The sequence below is a fragment of the Chanodichthys erythropterus genome, chromosome 1, assembly GCF_024489055.1.
Source record: "Chanodichthys erythropterus isolate Z2021 chromosome 1, ASM2448905v1, whole genome shotgun sequence".
Taxonomy (NCBI): Eukaryota; Metazoa; Chordata; class Actinopteri; order Cypriniformes; family Xenocyprididae; genus Chanodichthys; species Chanodichthys erythropterus.
In genome coordinates, this window is record NC_090221.1 from 19,243,235 (window position 1) to 19,260,815 (window position 17,581).

A 17,581-nucleotide genomic window follows, 5' to 3' on the forward strand; every position below is an offset into this window, starting at 1 on the left:
TTTTGGGTTGAACCAACCCTTTAAGACTGAATTGACTGAAAAAAAATGCATTGGATTTCTTGGAAATGAGCACTTTATGTAGTTTTTACTATGTCAGAGTTTCACTGAACAATCAGTTCCTTGTTTCGCTCAAGGTCATGATATCATCTTGGATTATATTTAAAGGAATGTTCTGGGTTAAAATGCAAGTTAATCTTTATTGAAAAGATCTGTGACATCTTGTCGATTACCACAGTAAATAATTTGCTCTACAGTATGTAAAAACAAGATTCGGAAAACGTTTATTTTAAATTATAATAACATTTCACAATATTACAGTTTTTACTGTATTTTTTATCAAATAAATGCAGCCTTGGTCAGCAGAAGAGAGTCTTTCAAAAACATTTAAAACAATCTTACCAATTCTAAACTTTTGAAGGGTAGTGTGTTACAAATTGTATAAAAATTAGTATTACTATTTTTTAATTTTAATGCATCAGATGCATATTATCTTTATTTTCTTTATTTTTATGTAAACCAATTATGGGTCTCTATTCAAAAACCTGATTCTGATTTACAGTAATGCACAGTGTTTTTGTCCACAATGACAATGTCCACATTGTTCTTTAGTGATGGGACAGTTCTAGTTACACGGGACCAATGTATGTCATGTGTAATCTTTTTAGTACCCTTCCAAGTATCTTGTAAAAGTTAGACTATATTATTGAGTGAATTGACATGTTAACATGTATGATGTTTAAGTATTGCTTCCAAACAGTGCGAATTTTAACATTTATCCCAGTGTCTTGTCCTATAGACTGCTATTGTGAGTGCATTAAAGGGTTAGTTCACACAAAAATGAAATTTCTGTCATTAAGTACTCACCCTCATGTCGTCCTAAACCCTTAAGACCTTCATTTGTCTTCGGAACACAAATTAAGATCCAAGGGTTTCTGATCCACACATAGGCAGTAACGACATTGCACCTTTTAAGGTCCAGAAAGGTACTAAATACATTGTTAAAACGGGCGATGTGACTACAGTGGTTCAATCTTTATATTATGAAGTAATGAGAATAGTATTGGCCGACTAGCTCTGCAACGAAAATAGCATAGTAATATGACATGGGACAGAAGAATTTGTTGAATAAAGTTGTTATTTTTGGTTTGTTTTTGAGCACAGAAAATATTCTCGTCACGTCAGAATATTAAGGTTGAACCACTGTAGTCACATCGCCGGTTTTAACAACGTATTTAGTACCTTTCTGGACCACAAAAGAAACAATGTCTTTGATGCCTATGTGTGGATCAGATACCCTCGGATTTCATCAAAAATATCCTAATTTGTGTTCCGAAGATGAACGAAGGTCTTACGGGTTTGGGACTACATGAGGGTGAGTAATAAATGACAGAAATTTAATTTTCGGGTGAACTAATCCTTTAATGTAAACATGATTTTTGTTTGTTTTTATGAACTTAAGGATGAGAATAAGAATTATTTTGTGACTTCTTTGTATTTAGCCTTTAATTATGACTTTACACATCTGTAACACCATGAGATGGAGGATTTAAACCTTGTCAGTGGTCTCTGAACACAAAGCATGGATCTGAACAATGCCACCCTTGCGCAATAGTTTTTAGAATTACAATGTTGTCCCTGCAGGGAGTGAGGATATAACTTGTACTGGTAAAAAAAAAACAATGCAAATCCTTTTATACTCATTTGACATCAGTATAAAAGAAATTGGTGCATTGCATTTCAATTGCAAATAAGCTTCCCAAAGGCTACAAAGAGTCTCACTTCACAACTTTCTTGACAGTAAACAGAATGGAAGTTAATCAGCCGAACCATAATAGGTTTGTATGCCGAGAGGATCTTTTATGATGCGGAGAGCCTTCTGTGAGGCAGAGAGAGTTGAATGTCACAGCGAGGCAGTTTTTGGAGACAAACATACTCTCTGGTCCTTATTTAATGATGGTACAAACACTAGAGAGAAGCTTTTTTCATACAATGAAATACGGCTACATAAAATAAAATGCAAAACAAGATGTTCACCTGAGGAAAACTTGCTGCCGTAGCTCTCTTTTCTTCCAGTCAAAGCACATATATTTGATTTCCTCCTAATGCCGTTGAGGAGAGATCCAAATTACCCATCAGCAGTTAAGCATCTCTTCCTTCACTCCCACGGACCTGCTGCCAGACTACGGCCAGGAAAACCCCTGGGAATGTCTCTGGTTACTCTCTCCTGCCACTGCTACACTGATCACCCCTCTCTGCCTTTTGTAAAGAAAGCGCGCCTTTCTATGGTGCCGGTGTGGAAGAACCTGTTCTCCTTGTTCTGTGACAAATGTGAAGGACACTACTTGTGCCATGGGCAGCAATATCGAATGCTGCTAATGCGGAACCAACTAGGATACAGAAAGTGCTTTAGGCCAAAGAATAAAATGTTTGTGATGGAGAAGTTCAGAGGATCACCGCAGAACCTGGTGTCCAGTGGGAAACATGTTGTGTTGTCATCTTGCAATGTGTCTAAACAATAGACTTAGTCTTGCACACTACACCACGCAAGCAGCCTTGGCAAGCTCTCCAGAGCATCAAATTACATCATGCTGGTGGGAGACACTTGAATAAAATGGAGGGCTTGTTCTACATGAAATGAGTCCGTTTCTTGTGGTATCCACGTGACTAGATTTGACATTAATTTGAATTTATATATACCTCTGTATCAGTACCTGTTATGTATTAAGTTGATTCTACATAACAGTTATTGAGATATACATATACTTCATACTTTAAAGGTGCCCTCGAATGAAAAATTGAATTTATCTTGGCATAGTTGAATAACAAGAGTTCAGTACATGGAAAAGACATACAGTGAGTCTCAAACTCCATTGTTTCCTCCTTCTTATATAAATCTCATTTGTTTAAAAGACCTCTGAAGAACAGGCGAATCTCACCGACTGTTACGTAACAGTCGGGGTGTACGCCCCAATATTTGCAAATGCCAGCCCATGTTCCCAACATTATGAAAGGCATTAGACAAGGGCAGTGCACAGCAGAATCATCAGACTAGGTAAGCAAGCAAGAACAATAGCGAAAAATGGCAGATGGAGCAATAATAACTGACATGATCCATGATATCATGATATTTTTAGTGATATTTGTAAACTGTCTTTCTAAATGTTTCGTTAGCATGTTGCTAATGTACTGTTAAAGTTACCATCGTTTCTTACTGTATTCACGGAGACAAGAGCCGTCGTTATTTTCATTATTAAACACTTGCAGTCTGTATAATTTATAAACACAACTTCATTCTTTATAAATCTCTCCAACAGTGTAGCATTAGCCGTTAGCCATGGATCACAGCCTCAAATTCATTCAGAATCAAATGTAAACAATATAACAGTATACCATACTCACATAATCCGACGCATACATACTGCATGCATGACGAACACTTTGTAAACATCCATTTGAGGGTTATATTAGCTGTGTAAACTTTGTTTATGCACTGTTCAAGGCAAGCGAGAGCTCCGTGGGCGTGGAGCATGAGAATTAAAGGGCCAGTAGCCCTGAATCGGCTCATTTATAATGATGCGCCAAAATAGGCAGTTAAAAAAATGAATAAAAAAAAATCTATGGGGTATTTTGAGCTGAAACTTCACAGACACATTCAGGGGACACCTTAGACTTATATTACATCTTTTTTAAAAAAGTTCTAGGGCAACTTTAAGCGAAAAAAATATTTGGTATTGGTCGATACATCATCATTCGATTTTGCTACAGGTGTCAGAAAGGGCTAATCTCACTTCTAGAATGCCTCAGCTGACTTTATGATACACTTTAACCAATGTAAAGTACGTCACTCTTGGCCAAGGATCAACTAGACAAACATATTCTTTCTGGGAGAGAGATTTTTGGAAAGGCCATATTTACATGAGGGTTATTTCACAGGCAGGCTGGCAGAGAGATCAAACAGAAAAATAAATAGCTACTGAAGGACGAAGCAGACTTTGTAATTCGTAAACGCAACTGTGCCCCAGTCATGTTTCTTAAATACAGTGTTGCATATTCTCTCCCCTCCAGGCTCGTCAGTCTAGAAGATTCCGTAAATTCAACCATTGCCAAGGCCTTTCAGAGATGACAGAGGAGAAGGAGTACCGAATGAAAAAGAAGAAAGAGAGCAGAGGGAGGATGAAGATGTGGTAAGGTAGACAAGTCTAAGCCTGCACTGAGATATCTATCTTGACTCCTGATGAGAGACAACCGATCCTCAACCTCAGTCCATCATCATGAATCCAAAATTTTGAGTTCCTTAGAAGATATTTAAGTTTGAATAGGTATGAAAATCAAGACTAATTGCTTAGAAAAGTCATAGAACATCTTTCATCAACAAATTTGAGTATTTTTTTCATTGCAAGACCTACAAAAGAAGTGGAAAAATAGACTCCAAACTCCAAACTCAAAAAAAGGAAAAACCTCAGAAAAACTACACAACACTGTACATTTATGGAGAGCAGCCATTAGACAGCTATAAAAAGAAACAATAAGTATAGGAGTTTGACTCCTCTTCTATACTGCAGCCCAACATACCTTCAGAGAAAAACTGCAAACTGATTTCCAGCTTTGAATTACAACCTGTTTAACACTATGAAAAATATTTGAGTAATGGAAACAAAGTGTTGTAATCGATATCACCCTGAAGTAGTTTCTGTCATTTATGATTGGTTGGAAATTTGAGGAGGAGGAAATGAACCCATATCAACTATGGGTCACACAAATTATTATTTATTTCCTCATTAGTACAGACATTTCATCCAAAACAACAGCTGGCGTGACCTAGGGTTAAATGTTTTGCACCCAAGTAAATTGGAACTAAAAAATGTTATAGGTTGTTTTAATATATTGGCAGCCATAATATTTTCAAGAATTTTGTGCTGACGATTAACTGTCATACAAATAATTGAGATTTGAGTTTTGTTCATGTCACTTACAGTGTAAGCCTAATATGTTTTTGTTTTTTTTATTTATAATCATATATACTATAATAATTATTTTTTTTATAAAATAGGCCCATATAATAAACTTTAATGCTACGAAAATATAATATAATATAATATAATATAATATAATATAATATAATATAATATAATATAATATAATATAATATAATATAATATAGACCATGTCATTTCCTCACAAACTACATTTCCCAGAACTCACGTTCTCATTATCTCTGATGGTTCTCAGCTGGTTCACATTACCTTGTCAGTCCCTGACAATATATGCCTGGTTCATTCTAGCATTGATTGCGAAGTCTTGTATGTGTCATTACTGCATTTCTGAGAGTGCCATTGATTTTCTGTTCTGTGGTTTTGACCCCTGCCTGTTGTCTGGATCACCTTGTTTGCCTGAGTTTCAAGCCTGGTGTTTGTATTGGACTGTTTACCCTGTGTTTATGACCTTTGCCTGTTTTTTGGATCACGTCTTTGGATTACCCTTAAATAAACTACTGCATTTAGATCAACCTTTGCATCTCTGAGCAGTTTATTAATATAATATAATATAATATAATATAATATAATATAATATAATATAATATAATATAATATAATATAATATAATATAATATAATATAATATAATATAATATAGACCATGTCATTTCCTCACAAACTACATTTCCCAGAACTCACGTTCTCATTATCTCTGATGGTTCTCAGCTGGTTCACATTACCTTGTCAGTCCCTGACAATATATGCCTGGTTCATTCTAGCATTGATTGCGAAGTCTTGTATGTGTCATTACTGCATTTCTGAGAGTGCCATTGATTTTCTGTTCTGTGGTTTTGACCCCTGCCTGTTGTCTGGATCACCTTGTTTGCCTGAGTTTCAAGCCTGGTGTTTGTATTGGACTGTTTACCCTGTGTTTATGACCTTTGCCTGTTTTTTGGATCACGTCTTTGGATTACCCTTAAATAAACTACTGCATTTAGATCAACCTTTGCATCTCTGAGCAGTTTATTAATATAATATAATATAATATAATATAATATAATATAATATAATATAATATAATATAATATAATATAATATAATATAATAAATATGATGCAATCTGAATAAACCCACAGTCAAAGACCTTCATTTTGAAGGAAGACATTTGACTATATTTGTGTACTGTATAAAATATATATGTTATTCTTTTGACACTCTTTCTTCTTCCTACCACACCAGAGAAGATGACAGAATATCATGTATTTGAAGGCATTTAAGTGCCTAAATTTCCCTTATTTGGATGGCAAAATGTGATTGAAATTTAAACTGAAAAATTATTGGGGTTATCTAAAATAACAATGATTAGATCGTACAACCAGGCCTTGTTGTATTTAATTAATTGTTATATAGGTAGCGAAATTAAGCCAAATCAAATTCTTTCCAATAACACATTATCACATGGGAATGAAACTGATCCATTGTGTTAGCAACCCAGAGCAAAGGAAATGTTTCATACCAAAAGATTGTTGTGGAACCACTTTGCAAGAGCACAGTCAGCACTTGGTTTGTTTGGTATAATAACAGAATCATAAAGAATCATCACAAAGCTACAGTATGTGCTTGAAGGCAAACAAACATCCAGAATGACTTTTGGCCAAGCAGGATACATTACTGAAATAGAGTCAATTTAATCATCATTTTGCATCAGAGGTAATGTTGCAGGATTTGAGCTTCTATTTTTTCCTCCAAAGCTACAAATCTTTAATTACAACAACAGACGCTTCTCTCAACGGATAAAAGGATCTAAAGGCAAAAGGAGAATCTCAGTGTAAGGGTGTGTCCTGACAAAGAAAGCTGACTAATCCTAATCCTGCACGAGACTTTCTACGCAGTGTGAGATGAGCCAATGGGGCTCATGGGATAGCGGGCCAGCAAGGAGAGGTGAAGAGGAGGAAAAACTCAGCAGGATGATTATAGCCATGATTAGTTCATTTCACTGGGTCCAGCTATGCTACAAACCTCTTGTGGCTGGTAGCATTTACAGTATGTAGTTATGAGCAACCTGGAATACCCTGTTGGTGAAGCAACTTTGAAATAGCTACTCATAATTTAAAGTAGTTAAACTTTATTTATTTATTTACTAAAGACAACTAACAAAAATCTAACTACATTCAAGTTACTTTTTTTGGCACAAAAACAAGGAGGGCTTTTGAATTAAAGGTGCAATATGTAATATTTTCTGTCCGCTAGAGGCCTATTCAAAAACGGGTGTGCCTCATACATCCTGAAAAGTGAAGCTGCGGGCTCTTTGATCGCCCCCTGGAGGCTGGATGCAGTACAGGTCATAAACCCCGCCCGCTCAATGCAGATGAATGAGACTTAGTTAAAAACGAGACGAATGAGACTTAGTTAAAACATAAAAGTAAATTATGCTTAAAATAAAATTTTCCGAAAGAAGGTTTTGGTCATTTACGGTAGTTGTCATCACGCTGATATATATTCAATTGTTCATTTTTGTGATAAGTTTGATTTTAGCTAGCAATTTGGTGCTATAGAAACAGGGCGTTTCATCGTGATTCACAGTTTATTGACAGCTTGTCTGAGGACTGTCGGAGCTTCGAGGGGAGATTGAAGATAAATAAATAACTATTCATTTTCAATTTCTGTATTATTTCACACCGACAAAATGTGTTGTTCAGCAGTAAATTGTACTAACTGACCTACAGGATCTGATGGATATCTGAGCTTTTCTCGGTAACGTTAAATGTGGACTTCATAAGCTAATTAATAAACGTTATTAGTTAAGATAACACGCCTAACACGTTAGCCATGACGGAAAAAAGCAGGTGATCGTTATCTGGCAGTTATAATTATTTTTATGGGTATAAAATAATAATTAGCAGGATAAAACTAATGATAGCCTACTCTAATTAATTATAGAGCACTGTCTACAGCAATTGATCTCCTGTAACGTTAGTTTAAACATTTTATTTAAAATGGCAGGACCGTTTCTGACATTTTAGAGTTTCTAGAGGCATATTATATTGAGTTCATCTACTGAATTTGCTGTTTCAAAAATATTATTGCTCTAAAAACAGAATAGCCTATTATTTTATAGGTAGAATTTTAAATTACGTATAATTTATATAGCCGATTGAAAATACATCAATGATGACGCAGCCGTCTGGGCGGAAGTTTGATACCGTGACTCCGGGCTCCACTGACGAGTCTATGTGTGCATGCCCAGGTTCCAAACGTATTTTTTTTTTTTTAACGTGTCAGCGCCCATCGGCGTCCGTTTTGGCTTCAGTTCAATACAATGGAAGGAAGCGGCATCGCGTCGTCCATCTTTTTTTACAGTCTATGATTCAAAACAAAGGCGTAGCTTGATGATGTTTGAGCGCGGAATCTTGGGAGACGTGGTCTTCACCTCACAGCCAGTGGAAAAGAATTGGGATAGGACTTGAGAAAAAATCATGTGGATGGCTTGTGTTGATAAATGGCATGCAATTAATTTTAAAACATACTGTATGATGGAGAAAATGCTGTATTACTGTTACTAAAAATAAAGCTGCATCTGATTATGCTATGTTAGCTATTTGACAAAATAGTGTTTTTCTCTGAGGAAAAGCGTGGTACACGCAAAAAATCAAGAAAATTAGATTTAAACAATAAGACTAATGTTGAGCTATATAACAACAATTAGTTTTCTGTCTATAAATATATCAAAACAGTTGTTCCCTTGTCTATTAAAATGTGTAATATATTAAAGCGTCTTTGGTGTTTCCATACTGTTCCATGTTTCCAGGGTAACGCAGGTTTGACGCAGTTGACAGGCGACTCCTCACACGTCCCGGAGCCTTTGTTAAAATTGCAATTTTCTCACAATTCACAAATAGTTGCAAACATTTGGGATATTGTAAGTAGTCAAGTGAACAAAATATATAACACTGACCTAGTGGTTTTTGGATATATTACTGCAAAATTCTTACGTATTGCACCTTTAACTAAATATTTAGCTGTAAGAAGACAGCCACAGATTTTAATTTTTTTAAAACATTCATTTGAGCAACTCATGTAAGAGATTCAAAAATGATTCACCAATTCAAATCTCTCTGCAGAAGTCTTTTTATAGTAAAATATTTATGTGAAATATGAAAATGTGGGGAAAACTCTAATGTATATTTTTGTTGCACTAGACCACTAAAAGTAGCTTGTTACTGGATAAGCTACAGTATTTTGAAAATAGATAAACTACTGTCAACTTTGGCTACTTTATTTAGTTATTTTCTAACAATGCAAATGACAAAAGAGTGAAGAATGTTTACAGGTTTCAGTTGTGCAAGGTGAATATTAAGTGGTCTATAAAAACTACAGGGCTACAGGATAGAAGCATAAACAGGTGAAGATATTGCATGCTAATGCATGGTTTAGTTGCTGAGCCAAAGGCCTGCAGGCACCAGCATCAAAGGTGTAGTTTCTGATAATGTTGAATGATGCCTTCCTTGCCGCACACCTGTTCTCCTATTGCTTATGCCAAATTAGTATTACTCACTTGTTGGTTATACAGTACAAAAGCTTGGTAAGATTTTTAAAATGTTTTTCAACGAACTGACCAAGGCTGCATTTATTTGATCAAAAATACAGTAAAAACAGCAATACTGTGAAATATTATTACAATTTTAAATAATTGTTTAATATTTGAATATATTTTAAAATGTAATTTATTCATGTGATGCAAAGCTGAATTTTCATCAGGTATTTCGGCAGTCTTAAAGGTAGAGCAGTAAATTTAGGAGAGGCAAGCAATAGCAATCTAGCATCCTCAACCCTACACACTTGTTTTTTAAAATAATCAGCTACCGACCTCTTCATGTTTAGACGACTTAATTCCTAAATGCCTAATTTGCGCGTTTCATCATTAGTGCACCATGCACATGTATATGACTGATAGGCTTGCTGCGATAGTAGGTGTTACCTATGTTACCGGTGTTTAGCCGCAACGCAGGTTACATCACTTGCCCACCCACTGTCGTTTGATTTTTAGATTTTTTTTAAGGTGTTTTCTGTGAATGTGAGACTTCAGTTTTATTAGCTGCTATAGGAAATAACAATTTGCAATATCCAGTTTGTAATATCAAGCACCATCAATGAGCTGTTTTGTATAGCTAAAAATAACCGGAAGTGAATGACAGATACATTAAATTTACAAATGGCCGTGCCCACTCTTACCTGAGAAATAAGGTGAATAGTAACAAAAATCAAACAAAATCACAGACACTTCCATTAAAAACTGAACGTGTTTGTTCAGTGCAGCATGAGCTGAACGAGAGTTGCAGCACAGATCAGCAGGAGGAGTCAGATTTCATTTAACAGAAGAGTGAGGAGCTGACTGACAAGACGATGGCGGAAGATTTGGTTTCAAATAGCCAAATAGTCGATAATACTTGACATATTAGATAAGTCCCTAATGCAAGTGCAGGTAGGCAGACACCGATTGAGTGCGTGACCATGAACTCACACAAATGCGACCACGTCATATTTTAACTCACACATTCTCAAAATGCTCGCGTGTGACTCTGAGGACATGAACAACTCTGGGTAGAACATCAAAGGTTTCCATCTCGTAATTACAGTTACAAGATGGCATGAACGCAACATAAGCTTGTTGTATTGGTTCAGGAGGAACTGTAAAAGATCTCTGCTGTTTGTTTACAGCATCTGATGACTGTGTGTCTACAACTCTGCATAGCCTCATGGAACACGCTGTGAATGTGTGATGTCTACGCGAGCAGGGTGCGCGGATTTATGGAAATACATATGTTTACAGGCAGGTAGGACATCATATCATTGCATTCGGACCGAATTTGCCTACCCTACCTTTAAAGTCCCCCAGAAATCAAAATTTAAGTTTTTTAGCTTCTAGTATGAATATGTTAGCCTTAAGGTGGTGTGTTCCAAAACAATTACAAAATTCGCATTTAGGAGATATAAGCATTCAAAACTTACAGTCTCTCACTTCCGCTAAAATGGATCACGGATTTTCATGGCATCACATCACACTTAAAAAATCTTAGGTCCAATCAAACGCTCTCTAGAATCTGAAGTCCCGCCTCCTCCTACACTCTTACAGACGCTGAAGCCTCAGCTGAAATCGGTCATTTATTCACACATTTACTAGTTTCTACATGGTGAATGGCACGTAGTGCACTATATAGAGAATAGGGAATGATTCAGACAGTGTAAATATGCTTTCCATTGACGCGAATGAAGTCCGTTTTCACGTTAGTTTCACATTAACCGCACAATCTGCTCTGGCCCAGAGACACGAGAGCACAGAGTGGATCATAAGCACGAGTCGGCACAAACCACAAAAGGTATCGGACACATTTGAATTCTGCACATAATGCTGTATATAAGTAATATAAAGGACATTATGAGGAGAAACAGTTAGAGATTAGAAGGAAACAGAGGTTTTAGAGAGTCTAACAGCTCTGGCGAGCTGTAAGACTCAAACGAAATGCTATTGGCTATTTAAAAAAAGGGGTTCCTGTTTAAGTTGAAATTACGTCAACACACGGAATAATGTTGCGCGTTCCAACACTCTTCAGTGGGCCTTTAACATGATCCTACAGAAATCATTCTAATTTGCTGATTTGATGCTCAAGAAACATTTCTTATTATTATCAATGTTGAAAACAGTTGTGCTGCTTCATTTTTTGGGGGGGAGGGGAAACAATTAATTAAAAAAATTAATAAAAAGTTAAAAATATATTGTATCATTATGGAACCAGAATCGTTAAGTGAACTGTGTCATTACTGTGCACCACTAGTGTCATCCAGAAGAATTGCAAAAAATGACTGTTTTCAAACATGTTTCAAACACTTCTCTTGGCTTAGATTATGTCAGACAGGTAGTTCCACCCCCAAATTCACGCCATTGGTTGAGCTAATGTTATTATGTCAGGCCCAGAATAGCAGAGCAGTTACCTAATGATATATTCAGCAGTGCGAGTCAAGGATTGTATGACAGTTTGTGTCAAATTCTTTGCATGGACATGAGCTTCTACTGTTAGTCTCATCTGACAGCTGTCATGGATGTTTCCTGCAAAATCAGAACAGCTGAAAACCCTAAAAATAAATACCTAACCCAGTGGCTTCTTTAGGTGGCTCTGTATGCACGTGCGCTGTGAACATTCAGTGAAATGCACAAGAAGCAGTCCATTGTCAGCCGTCCAACTAAAAGCCACCCTAAGTGCGGTTTTATGCTGTTAGACACCCCGTTTGCACATTCTGCAGCTGAAAGGAGATGCGAGACCTGCGGAGGAGCTTCACGCCCTCTGACCAGCTCCACTTGAGAGCCACTCCCACAATGGGCCGTGACTCCATAGGTCAAGGGTCCTGTTGTGGCCCCTGGTTTCCAAGGTTACTGCCTAGCAGAGAAGAACCTTACTCAGTTCCCTTTTGTCCCTAAATTCAGGGCATCAAAAGCAGTGCTGCAGTCTAGAGTAAGGGCTCCCACCCAAACATTTCAAAACAGTCGCCCGCAAATACACGTACACGCTGCAGAGAGAGTGAGATGGGGTCCGAGCGCAATGCGACCACCAAGGCAGATGACAGGAACAGGCAGCCTGCACTCCAACTATGCAAATTGCCTTTTTATGGTTTGTGGCAACCTATTAAGTTTTGAGAAAACTTCTTAGTGACCTTACTCTAATGGAACTGACCTGCTAGGAATGCATTATAGTTTTTCAAACAAAAGCGCACCACTCTGTACGCATATACAATCTCTGGGAAGATAACAATCTGCTACCATGACAAAAAAAACAAAAACAAACAAATACTGTTATATAAGAATTGTTTATTTTAAGCAGATATATGAGATGCATTGATTAATGCATTTGTTTAAAAGTATAAAAAAACTCTCTTTCTTTAACATTTTATGTTGCTGTCCACTACTATTAGCCTGACATGAGATGTTCTTACATGCATGTATGTGAAATTCTTTTGCAGCTCTTCAGTGTAACAAACTGAAAGACACCTGTAAACATATATATATATATATATATATATATATATATATATATATATATATATATATATATATATATGTATGTGTGTGTGTGTAGATAGATAGATAGATAGATAGATAGATAGATAGATAGATAGATAGATAGATAGATAGATAGATAGATAGATAATAAAGACCAGTGATGTGCACCATTGAGCTGTGCATACAGACTATATGCGGCGGTCTATATAGAGACACTGCAGCAAGTGCAAACGGATTAGCTATAAAGTCACAGCAGACTCACCATTATTGCTCGCGGTCTCAATCACAAGATAAATGAGACTGAAGTCTGGATCGCAAGAGATTATCTAGGTTGTTTTAGAAGAAAAGAGTCTATCCTCGGCGCCGATGGAGATCTGTAGAGACGCGGTGGAGATGATGTGATATCGGAGTCCTGAACAACGTAATGTTGCGCTCCTGTTTCCCTCTCTGAGATTTGAACTAATCTACAGCTTCAGTCATTTATCAGAGCCGCCTCTATAGCGACACCTGGCGATTACATAAAGGAACTGCTGGATGTGTATGTCTTTCTTTGAAAGACGTCCGTTTTGCTTGCCAAGGCTGCATTTATTTGATAAAAAATACTGTGATATTGTGAAATATTATTGGGTATAAATTATAACTGTAACTAATAACTGTTTTAAATCATTTTAAAATGTATGCAAAGCTAGATTTTCAGCATCATTACTCTAGTCCAGCCGATTTTCAAACTTTATGATGCCAAGGACCCCAGATATGATGAAGCTTTTATGAGGGATTCCCTTCCTAAAATCCATCTATATATTTTTATGTATGAAAAAACATTTAAAATGTTAGATAAATAATAAAGTGTGACATTATAAATACAACATATTGTTTCTAAACTTAAAGGGTTAGTTCACCCAAAAATGAAAATTCTGTAATTTACTACTTACCCGTGAGACCTTCGTTCATCTTCGGAACACAAATTAAGATATTTTAGTTGAAATCCGATAGCTCCGTGAGGCCTGCATAGCTAGGGAGCAATGACACTTTCTCTCTCAAGATCCATAAAGGTACTAAAAACATATTTAAATCAGTTCATGTGAGTACAGGGGTTCAATATTAATATTATAAAGCGACGAGAATATTTTTGGTGCGCCAAAAAAACAAAATAACGACCTATTTAGTGATGGCTGATTTCAAAACACTGCTTCATGAAGCATTGGAGCATAAATGAATCAGTGTATCGAATCATGATTCAGATCGCGTGTCAAACTTCCAACGGCTGAAATCACGTGACTTTGACTCCGAACAGCAGATTCGATACACTGATTCATTTATGATCCAATGCTTTCTGAAGCAGTGTTTTGAAATCAGCCATCACTAAATACGTTGTTATTTAGTTTTTTTGGCGGCCCAAAAATTTTCTTTATAATATTAATATTGAACCACTGTACTCACATGGACTGATTTAAATATGTTTTTAGTACATTAATGGATCTTGAGAGAGAAAATGTCATTGTTCCCTATGAAGGCCTCACGGAGCCATCGGATTTCAACAAAAATATCTTCATTTGTGTTCCGAAGATGAACGAAGATCTTACGGGTGTAGAACGGCATGAGGGTGAGTAATAAATGACATAATTTTCATTTTTGGGTGAACTAACCCTTTAAATGGGCTATACATAATGTTGGATGTAGCCTATAAATATGAAGAAGAACAATTAAATTCAATTAAAAATTATTTGTATAAGCAACTTTCATGATAAATGTATGTATAAGCTGCATACGTACTTTAAGAATACTGCCTTGCAACACCAGTGAGCAAGATAAAGGGGACTATAGTGAGAAAAACTCACTAGAAAGATATAAAGCAAACATATAGGCTACAATTCTGGAAAGTATGTATACGGCAAAAAAAGAGAGAAAGATTTAAAAATGAGTCTACCTGTTCGGTAGACTTTAACCATTTTTGTTTTGTCGTTTTATTCTCTGAAATTTTCTGGGGACCCCTTAGAACCTTCTGGAGGTCTCCCGACCCCAATTTGAAAACCCCTGCTCTAGTCTTCAGTGTCACATTTCCTTCAGAAATAATTCTGGTATTTGCTTTGGTGCTCAAGAAACATTTCTTATAATTATCAGTGTTGAAAACAGCTGTGCTGCTTGATATTTTTGTGGATACCACCTGTTTTTCAGAATCATTTGATGAATAAAAAGATTTGTGAAATAAAACTTATGTGTAACAATGTGTAAGTCTATACATCCTTGCTGAATGAAAAGTATTAATTTCTTTAAAAAACACTTAAATAAATAAAAACTTACTGACCTCAGACTTATGAATGGTATAAATGGTATAGTAGACCTATAGACTCCTTCATTTCTGCTGTTTATCTGGATATGTAAACTGGAGCACAATTAAGACCTAAGCCTGTGCTGTGTAAGCGTTGCATCAGCTTTATAAAATTTTTACACAGGTAATGCACTTCCGATGGGAACGAACAGAACAGCCATAATCAAAGAGGTGTATCCTAAGCTCTGACAAATCTGGTTGTTATAATTAATCACAGAACTCTTACAAAATCAGATGCATCTAGACAGACTCATATCTGCCCCCTAGACCTCGTTATATTGAGTAAGACTAATAGTCAGCGGCCTGTCATTACCGCTCCTCTTCGCTCACTCTCTGACTCTATGGCCTCTGGGCAGGAACACACCTGAGTGCACACTATACTTCCTGCCCTTTGAGGATAGAAGAGAAACATCCTGAATGCTATCATTTAAGGAACAGTAAATGAGTAAAAAGGAATCAGCTTCTGGGCAATTTGGTTTGTTTATGCCTTTGAAAGAAGTCTTTGAATGATCAAAAATACAGTAAAAGGTTAATATTGTGAAACATTATTAGAACTGTTTCTAGTTTAATATAGACCTATTTTGAAATGTTTTTTTTTTTTCCCCTGTGATGACAAAGCTGATTTTTCAGCATCATTACTGCAGTATTCAGTGTCACATGATCCTTTAGAAATCATTCTAATATGCTGAGAAATTTTAGCCTTCTAGCTTACTGAATTCAGCAACTTCAATTTACAATTTATTATTACAGTGCACCTATACAAGAAAATATGAATAAACATTTTCTTCCTAACACATTATGAATATCAGTACTTGGGGGTTAAGACAGTCAGGGGTTTCATGGGCTGTAATGGCCAGTGGTTGTTGTTGTGATATGAACACATTGCTTTTCCTGTGTTTTCAACATCACAAATGTGTCGCCCTCTGCTGGTTATGTTAAAGCTGTGGTATTTCTGGGATTCAGTTTATAATAGTAATAGTTTATAAAGGACACAGACAACAGAAGCTGGCATTAATATACTGTGTTTTATTTTCATAGTATAAAAACATATGTAGACAGCATTCAAAACTGCACAATCTTAGAAATGTGTAAATAGCCTATAGATGTTGTTAAATAGGCTCTAAGAAGACTAGACCCTCATTTCTATTGTTGCATGTTTGATTGGCAAATTTTAATTTTGTGCTCAGGTGATATTTATATTCTCAGATATACAATCCCCTTTGCTTTCTTGCCGCAGAGTCAGTGAAACAAGAGTAGTCCACATATTGTGTAAAAAAGCATTATTATTGCTCTGTTGCATCTGGTTTCCGTCACAGAAGGAAAAAACACAGTGTTCTGTTGAAGATTATTCTTGTTAATTTACAGCCATTTAGTAGCTGAGATTATAAAAGGCTTAGTTCCAGTCCTTGATTCTGATTGGTCAATAGCTGTGTTTTATTCACGATAAAACACAGCTATGACCGCTTCACCCAACAGTTCTGTGTATCGCTACACAACACCCTTAGCAACCACTCTTAGCAATGTAACCTGTTTGTTCTCAATTGATATTGTTCTTTGAAGCTTACTGTATTATGTAGAAGAGTATTGTGAGAAAGAGATCGATTGAGCGAGTTTATTACCTGCATTCAGATTTAGCATTTTCCTTCAGGTCAGTCCTATGTTCATAATAAAAAAAATCTGTTTAAATGTCAGATGTATTATCCTGTCCTTTTAACAGTTAAGGGGTTTTCCCATGACTGACAGCGCTAGTCAAAGCATTTTTCAGTTGCGTCTTGTTCCGTGTTCACAACAATTCAGTCTTTTCAACATAAAAGTCTGACACATCACTCTTTTCCGCCATCTAATGGCATAATAATGTAACTTCTGTTGTTGTTCACGGCCAGGGACTATTTTTTCCGGCGGAAGGAAGACTTTTAGTAAAAGTTTACTTCATGAAAGTTGCATTGATACATATTTTTGGCTTTGATATTTGTATTGTGTGGTAACCTTTTTATAAAAGCAATAAGGTATGAGAGGCTAGTGCTGTATCGTGAATAAGTCACGGCTGAAGGGGTTGCTTCAGCCGTGACTTATTCACGATAACTCTGCTTCGCGTCATGCCTAACAACGCCCTTCAGCCATGACTTATTCACGATACAGCACAGCCTCTCATACTTTATTGCTTACATATCTGATTGGCATGATCCGGGTTTTCAGGTTTTTGTGGGACTTCTTTGACAGCGCT

At 36.3% G+C, this 17,581-nt stretch overlaps 1 protein-coding gene across 2 annotated transcripts in view; it reads right to left on the bottom strand.

Moving 5' to 3' along the window:
• Positions 1-13,463, bottom strand: part of n4bp3 (NEDD4 binding protein 3) — a 33,979-nt gene extending 20,516 nt beyond the window's left edge. Inside the window, exon 1 of one of the 2 annotated variants that reach the window (XM_067381798.1) lies at positions 13,291-13,463. The gene's annotated coding sequence lies outside the window, so the exon portion shown is untranslated. Of the gene's footprint in view, positions 1-4,572; positions 5,953-13,290 lie in introns of those variants that run through there. The other variant, XM_067381807.1, reaches the window with a different exon arrangement.
• Between the last annotated feature and the right edge of the window lie 4,118 nt (positions 13,464-17,581).